The 19,184-nt window shown below is 48.0% G+C and overlaps 1 pseudogene; it reads left to right on the top strand.

Annotated features, from left to right (window-relative positions):
* Window positions 1-207: 207 nt before the first annotated feature.
* Window positions 208-11,601, top strand: LOC114103444 (ribosome biogenesis protein BOP1-like; annotated as a pseudogene).
* The last annotated feature ends 7,583 nt before the right edge of the window (window positions 11,602-19,184 follow it).

Here is a 19,184-nt window from a genome sequence, read left to right as displayed (position 1 = left end):
CTCTGCCCCTTGGCAGCTAAAAGGCTCCCCTGGCCTCCACCTCTAGAGGTGAAGGGAGGGCGGGAGAAGGGGAAGGGTTTTAACATGAATATATGCATGTGTCTCTCCCGCTAATCACCGGAATGCATTTCAGGAGAGGTGAGCAGAGGGATTAGCGGCAGGACTCCCATTAATGTTAACTTTATTTCAGTAATGAGGTGCCAAGGCATGGAACAATCGCTGTGGCTAATACGGCGTAATCACAGTGATGAGATCCGCATGCTGGGAGGGGAGGGGGAGGAGAGCCCCGAGGGGGTGCAGCTAGCCCTGGAGCTGGATGACACAGAGGAGGCAGCAGAAATGGGGGACAGGAAAAGCAGGTGAACCCTGGCAGGGCTGAGCTCCAGCAAGAGGAAGGGGTCCATGGGTCCCCTGAGAGAGGGCACTCAGAGTGGCCAGACCCGGACAGGGACTCTGCCAATGCACCTTATTCCTCACGGCAAAACCAAGAGCTGGGAGTCATTCCATTGTACAGAGGGGCAAACCGAGTCAGAGAACCTAAGTAACTGCCCAAAGATGCACAGCTAGTGGAAGAACCTCAGTTGGAAGTTGGGTTTCTCCTGATCGCTACCTTTGACAGCATTCCACTCTCCCCGTAAACTCGTAGAAAGATGGCAAGCAAGCAAACCAACAAAAAGTAGGATTAAGTGGCTGTGCATGGCAGGGCCACCAAGCCACTGTGCGCCACAAGATTCAGATGCCTAGAATCAGCAAAATGTGCTCTGCAGGACAGTCCTGCCCCGAATCCATGCTGCTATTGCCCCACTCCTTGTGCAGAAAAACCAAGCTCACACACCCAGCACATCGGCTGAGCGCCTGCTAGATACGAAGCCTGGAGATACAGCAAGGGACAAATCTGAGTCTCTGCCACTACACAAGCTGCCTTCCAGTGGGAAAGACAAAGGGGAAGAGTAAGAGACACAGCAGGAGGGCAGCGTGTCCCAACCCACGCCCCTGGGGACATTTGGCAATGTCTGGAGACGTTGTTGCACTGAGGGAGGGGGTGCTGCTGACATCTGCCGAGCAGGGGACATGAATGCTGTTCTGACAGCCTACAATGCATAGGACAGGTTCCCCCACCCCAACACGCACACACAAGGAATCACCCGGCCCCAGATGTCATCAAAGGCAGGAGAAGCCAGCACTGTGCTCTTCAAGGCAGGCGCGGGGAAGGGCTCTGGGGAGCAGAGACCCAGGAATGGAGGACGTCTGTGGGCGGAGGGTGGGGGGCCGTAGGGGCAGAGGTGAGGCTGGAAGGAGAGCAGAAGCTGGCTGATAAGGAGTGATTCTGTTCAGAACATGTCCACAGGGCTCTGGTCTTTGGGGTTTTGAATGGATGGAGACAGAGAAGAGTCAAGAGGGACCCGGGGAGCTGACTTTCTCCTGGACCCCTGGTCCAAGTGTGTCCCTGAGCAAAAGTGATCCTAAGGCTCCCCCTAACCCTAACCTGGCGATTCTCAACTAGGGGTGATTGTGCCCCTCCCCTCTTGGCAATGTCTGGGGACTTTTCTGATTGTCACAACTGGACATAAGGGCTGCTCCTGGCATCTGGTGGGTGGGGGCCAGGGTGCTGCTCCAGACGCTGGGGTGCACAGAGAAGTAGCCAAATCACCTAGCCCCAAATGTCAGCTTGGGATTCCTGCTCTAGTCCCATCCCTAACCCCTGCCACCCCCTCTCACAACAGGCCCAGCCCTGACAATTTAGCAGGGACTTCATCGAGGCTGGAGATTCCCAGTGGATGCATCTTGGTGGCTCTAGTCTGTATTAACTACATCTCACTCGCTCTGACAGTGACGCCGATCAGCTGCTGCTGTCCCCGCTGCCACCCCGTGAAACAAGAGTGTTGGAGAGGAAATTCATTATCCAGCTGTTAGGAGACACGAGGCTTGCCGACACCGCTCCCCACTCCGCTCCTCGACTCGGGTACCTGGGAGCAGCCCTGGTATGATTGAGTGGCTGCCAGCCCCCTTCTCCCTGTGACCTTGACATACCAGAGCAGGGCTTCCCGTGCACAGGCTGAGAATCCAGCCGCCAGTGTCAGCCACAATGAATGTGTGGCTTCATTTGTTTCATTGCTACCAGGTACACACGCGTGTGTGCGCCCCCCCCCCCCCACACACACACACTGACAACCACTACCTCTGCTTGTGGGGCTTAACATTCCAGGTGCTAGGCACACAGATGGGACAGAAGAAAGAGAATGTGACATTCAATGCAGAGATCCCTTTTTTTTTTTTTCTGTTACATTGGCTTAAAAACTGATTTTTCATCTGCAGGTTTTTCTTGCACACTTGGACCTTAAGCAAAGAAATATCACACTTCCAGGTGGGATCTTTAAGGAAAGCTCATTAGGACTCTTGGCACTTGTAACACGCAACATTTTACAATTTTCTACAAAGCAATTTGCCAACATTAACTAATTAAAACACCCAGCCTTCCATTTGAGGACAGTGGGGAAAGAGCCGAATCGTCATTTCCGGGCATCTGGCACAGGGTGAAAAATCCAATTCTTGCTGCTTCTACTTGGTCAACCCCTGGCTCTTTGTAGTTTTTAGCAACCTGCCTGGGAGCATTTGGAAAAAGACTCTGACCTTTTTAGCACTTAAGATCTAAAATAAGGAACAACATGGGAAAAGAGCCCCAGCAATTAAGGCTAGCCCACTAATCTGGGGATTGGCAACCCACAGCCTGAGTGCTGAATCTGGCCCTCAGCCTGTCTGTGTAAATAAAGTTTTATTGGCACACTGCCATGCCCATTTGTTGACATGTTGTCCTGGTTGCAAACCTGAAAGGAATTGACTGTTTGCCCCCTTGCAGGGCAAGTTTGCTGACCTCTGCACTAAGCTGTCTCTGCATCTGCCTGACAGGGAGGTGTTGCACTGTGACTTGTTGATGCTGTTGGCAGAAGGTAAGAGAGGACTTCTTTGAAGTCCTGCCATGCCTAATGCTGCACATCTCATAGGAGAGGTCATGAGGCAGAGTAGAAAAGGTAGGGGCTGGGTCTGAGTCCTTCAAGCCCCCCCTGCCTCCCCCCGCCTCCCCCCACCCCGCCCCAGAGAAGAAGACTGACCCTGTTTTCTGGCATCCCTGTATTAGAAGGAATCCCCATTCCTGGTTCTTGAACTCTCTCTTTCTCCTGTAGTTTGATTACGTTATTAGCACTAGACCCCAAATGAAGGCCTCCAATAAGTGTCTCTGATCAGTAGGAAGTTATCCGAGGAAAAGGAATCTGAATTTACTCACTCAGTGAAAGCACAAGAATTTGGCTTTGTCAAAACTCAGAATCCAGGCACGGTGGTGCACACCTGTCATCCCAGCAGCTCAAGAGGCTGAGGCAGGAGGATCGTGAGTCCAAAGCCAGCCTCAGCAACTTAGTGAGGCCCTAAATAATTCAGCGATATCCTGTCTCTAAATAAAATACAAAAAAGTGCTGGGATGTGACTCAGTGATTGAATACCCCTCGGTTCAATCCCTATACAAAAAAAAAAAAAACAAACTCAATAAAATATTTCTCCCTACTTATTTCATTTTTGTTAGAATCACATGTTGTACCCTATCCTTCAGCTTATCCAAAATATTTGTCTCTCGTGGCTCCCACCCACTCAATCCACCCAATCCACAGACTCCATGTTGAGGAATGGAGTCCCCTCTTTTGAGCACTAGCCACTGGTGCTCAATGAAAGCCAAGCCTTGGTTCTTGGTGGATGAGTTCCTGACCACCTGGATGCCTAGACTTAAGCAGAAGAGGTCAGAGGTCAGAGTTCAGGGATGAACCAATTTCATCTGGTTCTGAGGTGTCTGAAGGCAAGACTGATGGGACTTGTCTGCTTGGGGGACAGCAGAGACATTTCTACACATCCATTCACATTTCTTCCAGCTTCCTAAGTACATCCTGATTTTCCTTTAATGTACCGTTTATGTGGAATAGTTCAGGGTCCCTGTTCATACAGGACAAATTGCTTTCAGGGGTCAAGAAAAACTTCTAGAGGCCACTCTCCTTGCAATCAGGCTACTCTGCCAAAGAGCTCCAGAGGAGCAGGAGTTGGGAGAAGGCAGGCTGGGGCTGAGGCAGAGGAGGCAGCCTTCCTGCAGAGGCCGGGCACACTCTGTGGATGGGCAAGAGGAATGCCTGGGTCCCACAGGCTCACACCAACCACCATCTGCAGTCAGGACCCGGCAGTGTTGCTCAGAGGGTCCCAAGCTGAACTCCTAACTTACAAGGGGCATCTAAATGGGGGAGCTTCAGACGCCTCTGGCAGGTAAGGATTCCTTAATCCACAAAAAGCCTGTACGAAGGATATTCTCACGCTTAGTTTACAAATACAGAATCAAAGCTTCTGAGCAATTTAGCACACCCAGGCCAACCTGGCTGAGCCCTGCTCTCTCCACTCAACACATAGACCAACCCTTCGCAAAGCTGCACTGTGCAGATCTTAAACAGGCTCATTGAGATGAAATCGACATACTATAAGATTCAGACTGGTTTATGTATTCTTCATATACCTTCTTAGTATATCAAGGTGCACAACCATCCTCACGGTCAGCTTTAGAACTGGAATTATACAACATGTGACCAGGCACAGCTTGGCTTCCTGTCCATGACCTAGCAGGATATTTTCAAGGATCATCCATCCATGTTGCAGCCTGTGTCTGCACTTCATTCCTTTTTTACGGCCAACTAATATTCCATTATGTGGTTAGACCACATTCTGTTTGCTCATTCATCAGTTGATGGGCACTTGGGCAGTTTCTACTTTTTGGCTACTGTGACTAGTGTTGCCATGAGCATTCAGGTCCAAGATTTCTATACGCTTTTTAATATCATATTTCATCCCTTTTATTAAAGACCAAAAGAAAAGTTATGCACACATGCTTCTCATTGAATAATATTACAAATATTTATTGAAATGGTGAAGACAGGAGGAGCAGATGAGGGTGGTGGGCAAAAAGTGAGGACTTTTGGGACAGGACATAAAAATGATCATTTTTGGTCATTCAATCCTTGTTAAAATACCTCCAAAGTATAACATGCTACACTAGGTACTAGTCATTTCAGACATGAATAGACTGTCATTCATTAAAAAATAAACTTGTTGCCCATGTCAATCATTTCTCTCTTCAGGACCTCATCCTCCTCATCAGGAAAGTGGGGACTGTGCACTGGGAAGGTTGGGAAAAGCCATGGTTACAAGACGCTGGAGTGCATTCTGGATTCTACCAAACCAGACATGCAGCAAATAGAATCATGATAACATGCAGTTATGATTCAATATATAAGCTGTACCCACTGTCCTGCTGTCACCAGAGACAAAGTACTGCTTCCAACTCAATGATGAAACTTTTCAAGTACCGAGAGTTATTCCTGGAGCAAGAAGTACATTAAGTGTCCTCCCCTTACAGAAAACAGATTGCTTCACAAGTAGCTTAATTTTTAGGGGTGTGAGGTAGCAGGAATTGAACTCAGGGGCACCTGACCACTGAGCCACATCCCCAGCCCTATTTAGTGTTTCATTTAGAGACAGGATCCCACTGAGTTGCTTAGTGCCTCGCCATTGCTGAGGCTGGCTTTGAACTCGCGATCCTCCTGCCTCAGCCTCCCGAGCCGCTGGGATTACACCCGACCCGGCTTCAAGTGCCTAATTGAGCAATGGCCCACTTATGGCACTTCCTTTCCAAGGAATACTCTCATTCATTGAAAACCAAGCAGTTTTGTTAAACTTAGAAAATTAAGGGTCATATTTTTCTCTCATATGTGGAAGCTAGAGAGGAAAACAAGAAAGTGGGGAGGGGGGACGTCTCATAAAAATTGGAGGGAGGCCAACAGGGAGGAGGAAAGGGACCAAGAGAAGGAGAGGGAAAGGGAAGTAGGGGTCCCAACACTGACCAAATTATGTCGTCCTATCATGCGCATGCACAAACAGGTACAAGGAATCCCAACATTATATAATGCACCAATCAAAAATGGGAAAATTCAAGTGGTATTAGATCTGACACACACAAAAAAACAAGCAACAAGAGAAATATCAGGCAGGTTAAACTTCATCAAAATTAAACTTTCATGCTTCCCGGAACCCTGCCCCAAAAGTGAAAAGACGACCCATAGAAAGAAAGAAAATGTCTATAAATAGGGTCCAGGACGCATAGAGAACTCTAATAACTGCAAAATGAAAAGAAAAGTAAATAATTTAAAATAGGCCAAGGATTTAAATAGATCTTTCCACAAAATATATACAAATGGCCAACAAGCATGAGAAAAGAGATTAAAAATAATTAGCCATCAAAGATATGCAATTCAAAACCACTCTGTTCACATTTATATTCATATGTATATTTCATATGGCTTCATACATATATTCATACATGAAGATATATATAGCTCTTCTTCAGTTTCATACTTTGGGGGCTGAACTAGAATGTTCTGGAATGGGAACCCATCTGATGGAGGGACCAGGGGTTACCTCCCCTGCTCAGGTGAGGATACAGGATTCTACTCCCCTCATAAGGTAGAGGGCATGGGGATCTATGCCCCTCACGGAGTAAAGGACAGCGGGGAGCGACTCCCATCACTGTGCCCTCCCCTAGACGAGGGGAGTACATCCCCCCACCTCTGCCATGTGAGAGGTGACGGTCCACGTCCCTCACCCTCTGACAGTATCAGATCTCACGCCTCCACCTGGTGAGGGGAGGAGAAGGAGCATCCTCCACCTGAGCAGGGGGTTAATCCCTGTACCCTCCATGTGATCAGTTCCTATTTCAGAACACGCCAGGTCAACCCCCGGAGTGTGAACCTGGAGATGTTATTGGTGACTGTACCCTCCCCTAGATGGGGAAGTAGACCTCTACTCGCTCCAGCAAGTGACGGGGGTAGTTCCTCTTGGGGGTAATATGTCCCCATGACCTTCATGACCTGAGGGGCAAAGGTCCCCATGCCCTCCACCTGGTGAGGGGTGTAGAACCACGTGTCATCCACCTGATCACAGGAGTCCATCTCGGTACAGTCCTGATGGTGATTTGCCCTTCCAGATTATTCCAGTTCTGCCCTCACAGTATGAACTGGAGAAGAATTAATCATACATAATATGTATGAATGTGTGGATGAATGTGAACATGTTTATACACAAGAATATGTACATTAGTGTAAATATGAACATGAATATGTGAATACGTATATGAACATGAATGTGAGTACATACAAATAGGAATATGTATATTAACATGTACATAAATACTGATACAAATATAAACATGTATGTGAACATAAACATGAATATCAATACAAATATGTGCATGAATATGGGTATGTACATGTACTTGTACATGAATATAAATATGTACACGTACACAACTGTGAATATGAATGAGTACATGCACATGGATATGAAATGACTAGGCAAACATACGTGAAAATGTACATATGAATATGAATGTACACATGAATGTGTGTATGAATATTAATGAATTTGAATATGTGAATTTGTACATGAACATGAATATGAATATTATATGTATGTGATTATTATATGAATTTACAGATGAACATGTATATGAATATGTATGTGAATATGTAAGAGGTAGGTATAAATACACACACACACATATGTATATGAATTAGATCCTATGCCCTCTGCTCACATGGGGAATGGATCACCATGTCCTCTGCCACATGAGGTGAGTAGATCTCTGCACCCTCCACACCTTGAAGGCTTTGGCCACCTTCAGGGGAATAGGTCCCCATGCTCTCCACCGGGTGAGTGGATTAGAATCATGTATCCTTGACCTGAACGGGGAACTTAATCCCTATACCCTCCATCTGATGAGATCCCACTCCAGAATATTTCAGTTCAACCCCTGAAGTATGAAAGTGTAGAAGACAGATATATGATATATATGTGGATATTTTTGTGAACATATGTGAGAATATATGTATGAATCTAAGTTTGAATATATATGTAAGTACATAGTTCCAGTGCCTTCCCCCCAGTATCAGAAACGTATCACAGGGCGCTGCTGGATGCAGGGAGCACTGCGTGATGCCCTCCATGCAATGAGAGTATGTCCCTGAGTTCTTCGTGCTCTCAGGAGATTAGATCCCCTGCCTTCCACTGATGAGGGGAGTAGAATCATTTATCATCCACCTGATCATGTGAGATAATTTCTGTACCATCCATTTGATGAGATCCAGAACATTCCAGTTCAACCCCTGAAATACAAAACTGGAGAAAACTTTATATATGAGAATATATGATTAAATATATATTAATTTATATGAACACATATATGAATATGAGTATAGAAATGAGTGTATATGATTTATGTATGAATATAAGAATATATGTAAGTATAATACTAAACATATGAATGTATATATTAATATACAAGTGGATACATGAATGAACACATAAAGGAACACATATATGAACACACATATAGATACGTGTGTGAAATTAGATAGCAGTACCCTCGCTCAGTATGGGAAGGGACCGCCTTGCCCTCCACTAGATGAGAGGCACAGCTCTGCATGTCCTCCACCCCATGAAGGGAGTCGGTCCTCAACAGGGGAGTCCATCCCCATGCCCTCCACATGGTGAGGGGAATAGAACCATGTGTCCTCCTTTGGATGAGGAGAGTCAGTCCCTGTGCCCTTGATCTAATGAGTTACGATTCCAGCACATTCCAGTTCAACCCCCAAAATAAGAAACTAAAGACCATTACATAAATATATATATATATAATGATATATATATATATATATGAATACATATATATCAACAAGAATATATGATGCCTATATGAATATCTATGTGAATCTATACAGATGAACACATATGAATATATAGGAATATATAGACATATAAATATATATTACTATATATGCCTATATAGGATTCCCATATATTCATATATGCCTATATATACCTGTATAGAGTTATATAGGCATGTATTATATGAATATGAACATGAATATGTATGAATATGTATTCATTATATGCACATACATATATTCCTAAATATTCATGTGTGCATATACATTTTTACATATATTTTTATGTATTCCTATATATATTCGTATGTATGAACATATATATTCATTCCTATATATTTATTTGTTTATATGCATATATTCCAATTATATATTAATTTATGTATATGACTATATGTATGTATGATTATATTATTATGTAATTAATATTATACATATGCATGTGTGTACATATATTCACCTATATATTAATTTATATACATTAATACATATGCATATATATGTGAATATATGTAAATATATTAATACGTTATGAACATACATATATTAACACACATATGAATACATGTATAAATGAATATGTATATCACTTATCTATAGATTCATCTCCTTAGAGTCTGACTTCTCCAGTTTGGTATTTCTGGGGTTGAACTGGCATGTTCTGGAATGGAAACACATCAGATGGAGGGTCCAGGGATTCAATCCTCTGATCAGGTCAAGGATACATCTTTCTCTTCCCCTCACAGGTGGAGGACATGAGGCTCTGCTGCCTTCAGGGGGTGAAAGACAGGTGGGTCTATTCCTCCCACGTGGACCTACACCTCTCACACAGATGAATGGGGGTAGCTCTTCACCTCCTCTAGCTGTGGGCAAGGTGATCCTTTCCCCATTCTGAGCGGAAGGCACTGGATGTAATTCCTATATCTATTCCTATATCTATTTCTCTATATATTCTTATACATATATTCTTCTGTGGCTTGGGAGGCTGAGGCAGGAGGGTCGCATGATTAAAGCCAGCCTCAGTACCTTCTAGAGGTCTTAAGCAACTCAGCGAGATCTGGGGATGCAGCTTACAGGTCAATAGCCAGTGGGTTCAATCCCTGGTTCCCCCTAAAAGGGGGCGGGGGCATGGTAAGTGGCTGTCAGTAGGGAGCTGGAGCTGCAGAGTCACCAAGCAGGGTGCCTGGGCTGGAGCCCTCCCTTCCTTCACAACCGCGCTCCCGACCACAACGATGGCAGCGATTCCGGCTTTTCTCAGGCCGGGCGAGCGTATTCTCAGGTCTGGAAGATCATGGCAGGGACAGTAGTGAGGACAATGAGGAGGAAGGGTCGGGAGCAGCTATGACAAGGCAATGGTAGCGCAGAGGAGACCTCTGGGGAGTGGGCACAGGCTCACCCCCTTGCCTGGAGACAGGGACGAGGAGGCAGCTCTGATGAGGACATCTGGAGGATCAGTGGGCATCGTGCCTCTGGAGTGGTACCAGGACTTCCGCCCGTGGGCTGTGACCTGCACGGCAGGCATATCCACGAGCCCCTGTGGACCAGGGACGGGCTGGACCAGTTTCTGGATAAGTTGGACGGTCTTGATTTCTGGGCACAATGAAGGACAGGACACGGGCACGGTGAGGCTGCTGATGAGCAGGTGATCCCAGTGAAGTGGCTACAGCCAGGTCATGAGCTTCCACTCTTACAAGCCGGCTGTGGACTTCTTCGGGGGGACATCATGATCCACTGGGTGACCAACTGCCCTGCTGACCAACAGCTTCTGTCCTGTCCCTGGTGGAGAAGGAAAGGTGCCTCACATCACACAGGCCATCAGATGAGTTGGATTCAGCCTCACTGTCCAGAGACCCCACCCCCAGATTCTAGGACTTGTGGGTGGCAGAGGGCCCCGACGCTGCAATGCTGTGCTGGGGTGCCACAAGATGCATGTGCGCCCGCCCAAGCTGGCCCTGCCTGGCCACGCCGAGTCATGCAGTCCCCCTCCCAGATGCCTGCCCAGCGAGGAGGAGTGCTTGCCTGGACCAGCAGGAATCGGAGAGAGAATGCTCAATTTCCTGCCCCGGAAGTTCCAGAGCTGGTGGGCCACTCCTGGGCACCACCACTTTATCCAGAAGCATTTTGAGCACTGAATAAGGATGAACGAGATCCTGAAGACCTCGTCCCCTGTCTCAGCTGAGACCTGCAGCCTTTCCCCAGGGACCTGGCCCTGGTCTACAGGGGCCACTGCGACCTTGTCTGCTGCCTCAGTGTCTTCCCAGGGGGCTGGTGGCTGGTTTCCAGCTCAGATGGATCAGGGTGGCTCTGGAAGGTGCCAATGCCTGCTGCATGAAACTGTGTTGTGGGGGTGGGGTGAGGAGTGACGCCTGGAACCCTCCCCCAGCCCGGGGGCTGTGGGGTAAAAGATGTGGTGCTGCTGGTGAATCCATCTTGGGGGTCCGACTGCTGAGCCAGGGACAGGTGCAGCAGCTGCTTCTACCCGACCCAGCCCCTCCTGCACAAGGAGCTCACCAAAAAGCTGATGCCCAACTGTGAGTGTGTGTCCAGCCTGGCTGTGCACCCTGCAGGTGACAATATCATCTATGGCAGCTATGACAGCAAGCTGGTGAGGTTTGGCCTGGACCTTTCCATATAAAATGTCGAGGCATCACAGGCTCTGAAGGGGCAGGAGCCCGCCTGGGACCTGGGTGTGCTGGCTGTGGTCACCCATGCAGCGTGGGTCTTCTCAGAGGCTGACGACACTGCCCGCCTCTTCACCTAGGCTGCTGCCCTGCTGCCGGATGGGGGACCTTCTCAATAGAGGCTTTCCTCCCTGTGAAAAACAAGCCAACAGACACACTCCCCGGTTCTGGAAGGCACTGACTACAATCCTAGGCCTAGGTCCCTGTGCATGGTTCTGTTTACACCCTTCACAGATGGGCATGTGGACCCAGAAGAGGCACAGAAGCCAGGAGAAACCCAGCAGCACAACTGGTGCTTCCCAGAGTGCTGCCCTCAGGGTTTGTACAGTGACTCTGAACTCAGCGCCATTGAGGGCTGTGCCAGGGAGCCAGGGATGCCAAAGGACAACATGGACGGGTTCTTCCAACCAGACACTTATTTTGGTACAGCTCGAGTCCAAGACCAAGATGTGGGCAGGGTTGATTTACCCCAAGGCCTCTCCCCTGGGCTTGCAGGTGGTCATGTTTTGGCTGTGTCCACATGGTTGTCCCTCTGTGCACATTGCTGGTGATAATTCGTCTTCTTCCAGGGACACCAGTTATATGTGATTGAGGCCCACCCTAATGGCCTCCTTCTTACTTAATCACCTCTTTAGAGACATAGTTTCCAAACACATGCACATTCTGAAGTACTAGGGGTTCAGACTTCAAGGTGAGAATTTTGGGGGGACACAATTCAGCTCCTAAGGACTATGCTCAGAGGCAAAAAAAGGACACTCAGATACAGCTTTCTCGCCAGGGCCATCCTAAAGTGTTCAAATCCTGCTGCACACATCCTTCCTAAGCCCTCCTGCAGGGACAACAGCAAGCAGGCACTACACTTGGCTTAAATAAAGGATGACCTGATCCCAGGGCCAGCAGCAGATTTCACGGCAAATGCCACAACCATCGTCCTCCATGGACCCCACCCTAACTACACGGCAGGGGTTAGGAGTGTTCAAATCTCTACCCTGGTTTAAGCCAGGAGGACCCCCTGTGTGCCTCTGCCTCTGTCTCTGAGCTTGTTTCTTTAAAGGGGGGGGGGGGTTAAGATCTACCTATCACATAAGAATTTGATTAGATCATGTTTTGGGGTGTGCTAGGGGTTAAACCCAGGGCTTTGTGCGCTTGAGGCAAGTGTCCACCTCTGAGCCATGCACTCAGCCCACTTGTTGGGGCTATTCAACAAGCAGACTTTTTAGCAGTCCCTGCTTGTGGGGCCAGCCACACTGGGGTGGCCGTTTGCACGGGGCTCCTTCATCCGATGGAGCAGCCTTAAGCAGAAGCGAACCTGAGCATCGGTGTCCTCCTCCATCCCATGAAGAGAGAAGCACGTGCCTGGGAGAGGGTGGCATAGCGGTGCTGCACATGCGCATAGCAGTGCCCGGGGAGGGGCTCTAGGGCCACTTTACTTCTACTGGATTGGGACAGCCCCAAAGCCTCACCTACTTTGTGTCTTGGTGGATGGAGGCAGAGGAAAGGGGTGGCCGGGGCACTCCTGGAGCACCAGAACAGGCCTCTGTTTTCTCCACGGGCTCCCTTCTTCAGTCCCTGTCCTCACGCTGCCAGGCCCCAGGAAAGGGTCCTGATCTGTCACCGCACCAGATGGTTCTCCATCTATAGAAATAGCTTCATTGTCTTCAGGAAAGGGAGCTCCATGCAGCACAAGGCCCCAGCTTCCACACAGGATCACGGAGAGGATGGAAAACCTATGGAATTGGTGCCACCAAGTGGCACAGAGAGCAATTGTTGGTGTGTGCGGCACCGGAGGCGCTGCGCCTCCTGGCCCCTTTCCCTCTCTCCATGCCTCTCCCCCGGCTTCCTTGAAATAGCACCCACAAGTGTCGTTCATGCTGTTGTCCTTCAGCTCCAGACAGGCTGCAGTGAGAGCGCGCGCTTTGAGATCAGGGCGGACTGGCTCCTAGTCCTTCCCAGTGCTAAATCAGGTCAACGAGCTTATTTGTGTCAAATAAATTAGCCCGACCAACTGCTAAGCTGCCGCAGGACTATTTATCTTGGGCTTTCGAGTTGGCATTTAGTAGGCTGCAGGCAGGTATGGATTTCACCAAGGGAGCCCAGGGGGCTCATGCTGAAAGCCTGTTCAGATGCACACCCCCAGGGGAAACTGAGTCCACACTTGAGGGAGACTCCCGTGCCTCTGGGTGCCAGGAGGGGAATGCAGATCCCAGCTCCAAACAGTGCCTGTAGGAACACCAAGAAGTACTCAGGACCACCTTAAAAACTGAAGTTCTCTACTCCTGAGCACCACTGTTGAGACCCAGCGCTGGGGGAAAGCTGGGCTTGAGCTCAGCTCACCTTTACAGCACTACATGTCCAGGGAGAGGGTCGACAGAGCCTTCCCTGAACTTTTCATTCTTCAGACTTCTGCAAACGTTGATTCACTAGATTAATGGAGGACCTAGGAGATTTGGAGTGGAGTTTTCCTGAACTACTTTTCTTTAGCTTTCTCAGGAGAACAGAGGTGGAACCCCAAGATGCGGCAGCCTGCCTTGGTGGGTTTGATCTTCAGCATGCTTCATGCAGGTCAGCTCTGGCTGCAGAAAATGCCTCTACTTGTGAAGAACAAAAAGACGTCTTTCCCCACTGTGTTAAATCGGGCAAGGAAAAAGAATGCAGAAATGCAAAGCCAAACTCAAGTGCAATTATAAAGGGTTTTAACCTCTAACTGGGCTTCAATTTTCAAGGCAGGATGATATAAGTAGAAAGTGCACTTTCCTGCTCAGTAATGAATTAGCTATAATTGGATTAAATCAATCTACCAAGAACCAATTCCTTTAAAATAACACGTACAGCAGGATTCTATCTTTATTTACATACAAATACAAAATACACACTAATGTGCAAAATATGGGCAAAACTTATCATCAGAACTTTCATCAGTGTTTATCTTTGGGGAGCTAGGAATCTGATTTGACCTAATTTAATTTTTGGTAGGTTTGTACACTTTCAGGTTTGTGCCATGTGATGCAAAAGAAAAACGGCCACCTTTTGTTGAGCACTACATATCCAGGAAGAGGGTGTGCCTACAGAAGCCCTGCTGCAAACTCCAAGATGCTCAGGGTACCCGAGTTAAGCAGACCTAAATAACTCAGCAGTGTGTTCAGGTGACCTACGGGTCGGCAGCTCCGTGCTTCCTGCCAAAAAAGCAGGTGTTTTCATGAGCGAACACGCTGCAGCTGTCTTCACAGGTGCAGGGTAGCAACACATAATGGGCTGGTCCCAGCAGAGAAAGATGTCTATTTGAAATCCGGGAAGAAGAGAAAGTGGTTGGCCCCAGTTTAAATGTCCAAAAGAGAAGCAGGAAAACCCTGGTTTAAGATGAAGGGGTCCAAACAACTCAATTCCACTCACCATGTGAAAATCATAGCCCACAACTAGGTGACAGGGGCTTGAGTTTTTAATCAGAGGTGGGACCTTTGGAGAAACAGAAAGTCAGAATTTTGGATCTGCAAGATTTCTTAGCAATTACTGACAAATGAAGAAACCAAAGCCAGCAAGGTCAATGTACTCAAGGTCATTGATGCCTGGGCTCTTGTCAGTTTAATCAGGATGCTACTCACATACCTCATACAGCTATTTTTACCTACGTGTTCGCACGTATGCATTCACACACGGCCAGAGTGTGAGGGTCGTACCAGAGAAGCATGTCATACTCACCATCCAAATCAGCATCCAATCAAATGTCTATAATAAGAAGTATTTTCTTCAACATTTCTGTCTTGATACCTCCTAATACAGCTTAAGAAAATGTCCCATCTGAACAGAACCCAAAAAATCACACACACAGCACACACCACCTTAGTAATATATGAGATATGAAACTGGGTATGGAGGTGCACATCTGTAATCGCAGAGACTCAAGAGGCTGAGGCAGAAAGATAGCAAGTTCAAGTTCAAGGCCAGCTCTGGCAAATTAGCAAGACCCTGACTCAAAAATTAAAAATCTAGGGATGTAGCTCAGTGGTAGCGCATGCCTGGGTTCAATCCTCAGTACCGCCATTAACCAACATAGTCTAGAATTTTGAATCACTGTCAACAGTGATTTCTCACTCAGCCACCACTACTTTTGATTTGGGAATAACATGGATGTGTTGTGGCGAGAAACTTACCTTCAACACTGCATTAGAATTTATGAATAAAAAAAATTCCAAGATGGAAGGAACTGTTTGCCCTTCTGTTTGTCCACTTACAAACAACACATTTCTAGGCGTGATGATCTGATCCCTCAGAAAGTGCAAGCCCAACAAATGACATAACTGGACTCATTCCTTTATGGTGTTCGAAGCTGTACTTTCATTGTATATATGTGAAGTTCAATTCTAACATCAGAAGCTTGCGAGCTGTACACATGATGATCACTGAGGTTCTCCTGAGACCCTTGAACACAGCCACTCTGGTCCTGGGCTCAGGTCAGACACCATCGGCTACTTGCTCCTCTTCATGTGTGAAAGCAGACTGGATGGGAAATTTGCAGACACACAACGGAGTGCAAACAGGTACAGGGATGCAAACCCGCAGCCACATCATGATAAACTGCAAACATGCAGAGCTGGGAAGAACCCGCCAAGAAGGTGACAGCCTGACATGTCAGAGACGCAGGGAAATCTTGTTAGAAAGAAAACCCTCAGAATATAATTACCTTTTAAATTTGATTGTATTTTATACCTTTTTTAGCAGAAAAGCTAGAATTCTAAATAAAATCTATAATGATAGGTCCACACCTCTTCCCCATCACTACCCACAAAGCCACTCCATTTGGAACTCCCTTCGTGCTGGGGGAGCCAGTCCTTCGCAGAGGGGAGGGGAAGAGAGGGGTTTCTAGACCACAGCTCATTCTGCAGACAAGACGGTATCTGCACTAGGTGGCTCTCCGGGCGCGTTAAGGACACGGTAGCAGGGCAATAACATGGTGCCTTGCGGCAGCGCTGGGCTGCCAGAGACCTGTGAGAAAGTAACACATCCCGTGGGGATGGCAGGGTAATTTAATCAGCAGCGCTTCAGCACCGCAGAACGCGAGGGCAGGGAAATAATGAAGTCAGCGCGTCCCGGAGCTCCTCTGTGCAGCCTGAGGGGTAGACACGACCCGGGGGGGCTGGCTTCTTGCCCATGGCACTGCGGTGGCAGTGGCAGCCAGAGCGCCCTGTGCTAAGGGAGTCCTGGGCAGCGTGGGATGCGAGCAGCATGCCTGGCTTGCGCCCCCTAGAGGCCAGTGGCACCGCCCCTCTTCAGTTGTGTCAGAAATGTCTCTGGACATTGCCAAATGTCCCCTGGGAGAAAAATTGCCGGGTTGAAAAACCACTGCCCTAGATCTACTGGAAAACTGAGTTGTGAACATGTGAGCCACTTGCTTCTGAGAGTCAGGGACTGAAAAAGATAAGAGGTTGAAGCCCCTCCACCCGCAATGCTCTGTAGTAATCAGGAAGAAAAGAGGGAAAAGTTGTCAGAAATACACAATTCACCACATGTGAACGATAAATGACCAATCAAACATGGGATGGAGTTTACCTCACTAGAAATTAAATACAAATAAATAGCACTTGTGTGTTTTTAACTCATGAACAAAGACAGAAGCAAAAAGTAAATCTTTGCAACTCATTTTTCAGTATATGAGTTTTGATCCTTACATAGAAGGACAAATATCATGATTAAAAAATTTAAAATACAAATGAGAAAACTGAGATTCATTAGCAAAGAGTTTAAAAATGGTAATATAGGGTTGTCGGAGGCCTGGCAATGGGTACCCCTGGCACTCTGGGCAAAGTAAATTGTGGAAAGGGTTTGATACCCATGTCTGCACAAGGGTCGTCACCAATGCACTATCTGTAGTAGCAAAAGCGACAACAGACCTGGGACATGTTAGCTGATGAGCTCATCAGTAGGGAATGAAGAACAGTACTTCAGATCCATGAAAAAGGCATGTGGCCACAGAGAAGAATCACATAGGCACGTATGCAACACAAAAACACCCTCCATGTTGTCTAGAAAGGTCCTGGAAGAGAAAAACGGCTGGTGCTTATCTCTTGGTTATAGGACTTCAGGTTCTTCTTTCTGCCTTTGGTTTGTCTGCATTATCTGAAGCTTTGTGTCTGTAGCAGGAGTTTCTACTCATAAAAAAATAAATAAATAACGAGCACTCTGTACTCACAGCCCTCCCAACCCCAGGAGCCTGTCTGTCCCCAGCCCTGCCTTTCACCTATGCTGCTCCCGGATGGGCTGCAGGCCTGGACTTCTTGCCAAGCAGTGGGTCCCTGCTCAGACACCTCACTGCTGGCCTGGGAGAGGCAGACGTCATTCCATGTAACAGATGGCGGCCTGAGACTCAGAAGAGGACAGAAGACTGTCCAAGGCTGCACCATTAATAAGCAGTAGTTACTGACTGTGAGGCACCGATCTTTCCAGCTGACAAAGAGTCTGCAAACCCTGGGAAAATCTGCTCAGACATCTCACAAACTGAGCCACTGTTCCCCACAGTTCCCTGGGAGCAGACACCAACGGAGGCACTTCCAGGAGGAAGCTCCCGAGTCAGCCTTTGAAAGATGCGGAGGGGCGCAATCACTGCTCCGAAAGCCTCTGCATTTCCAAGAACTCGGGAGCTCAGAGGTGGCCAGGCCTTCCCCTGACATTTCTGTCTCAGAGCCTCTCTACCCCACCACGAGCTTCTCACACATCTGTACAGCTCTAGCAACAAGCATGGCAAACAGAAGACTTAGCACTGAGGGAAATACCTGGCACTGCCCAATCACCTTTGCCTAAAGCCCTCAATATTCGATATTTTTCTCAACTAAAGGTGTTTTCTCCTTTCTGGGATCTTTTCCTAAACTGCCAACATGTATCATGTGCTCTGCTAGGCTCTGGACACACGCAGCTAAGACAAGGTCCCTGTGTGAGAAGCCTTATTCCAAGAAACCATGAGCAAAGCAGAGGAGCAGTGCGAGCCGGGCCAGGAGCCTGGGCCACGCCAGGTGCTCCGCTGCGGCTCACCCTGCGCCTGCTGTCAATCTCCAAAACACTGCACACCCCCCAACTGATTTTTAAGCACAAAAAATCATACTCCTCCATCTAAATGAAAATGACCTTTGAGCTACCAACCTAATGTGGACATGGGAGCCACCACTTCCTCCTCTGGCCTGGACAACTGAAAGCCACAGGCTCTGGGGGCAGATGGCGAGCTTGGTCAGCCCTGGAGCTGGCAGGGGTGCTGGGAAGCACACAGGAGCAGAACCAGAGACGAGCTCCGGTGTGGGTCAGCATGAAGTCTCAGTGGGGACTCAAGGTCATTTCACCTTATTTCCTCATCCACGAGGCGGAAGCACAAGTCCTACTGATGGCTGCAGCATCTGTGTGACAGCAGTAACACGAAGAGGTGCTGTTTAGTGCAAAGTTGGGGAGGACTGGCGGGTGGGCACAGGCCGGCCTCTGATGCAGCTGTCCACTGCTCCACAGCACGCTGAGCACGAAGGACAGGCTGCCACCAGCGGCAACCAAGGGAAGACTGGCCCTCAGACTCCACATGGAGCTGCCATAAGGTGCGGGGTAAGATGCTCACGTGTGCCTCGGTTCTCTCAGAGCTTGCTTCAGCACCATGGGAAACCCAGAGAATCGGAAAAGTCCAATGCAAACAGAACCGATTTGTTAGGATCTAACACTGAAAAACAACTGCTGG

This window comes from Marmota flaviventris, chromosome 1, assembly GCF_047511675.1.
Source record: "Marmota flaviventris isolate mMarFla1 chromosome 1, mMarFla1.hap1, whole genome shotgun sequence".
In the NCBI taxonomy this organism is placed as follows: domain Eukaryota; kingdom Metazoa; phylum Chordata; class Mammalia; order Rodentia; family Sciuridae; genus Marmota; species Marmota flaviventris.
The sequence above is the reverse complement of the archived record's forward strand: the minus strand, read 5'-3'. Positions and strand labels throughout refer to the sequence as shown.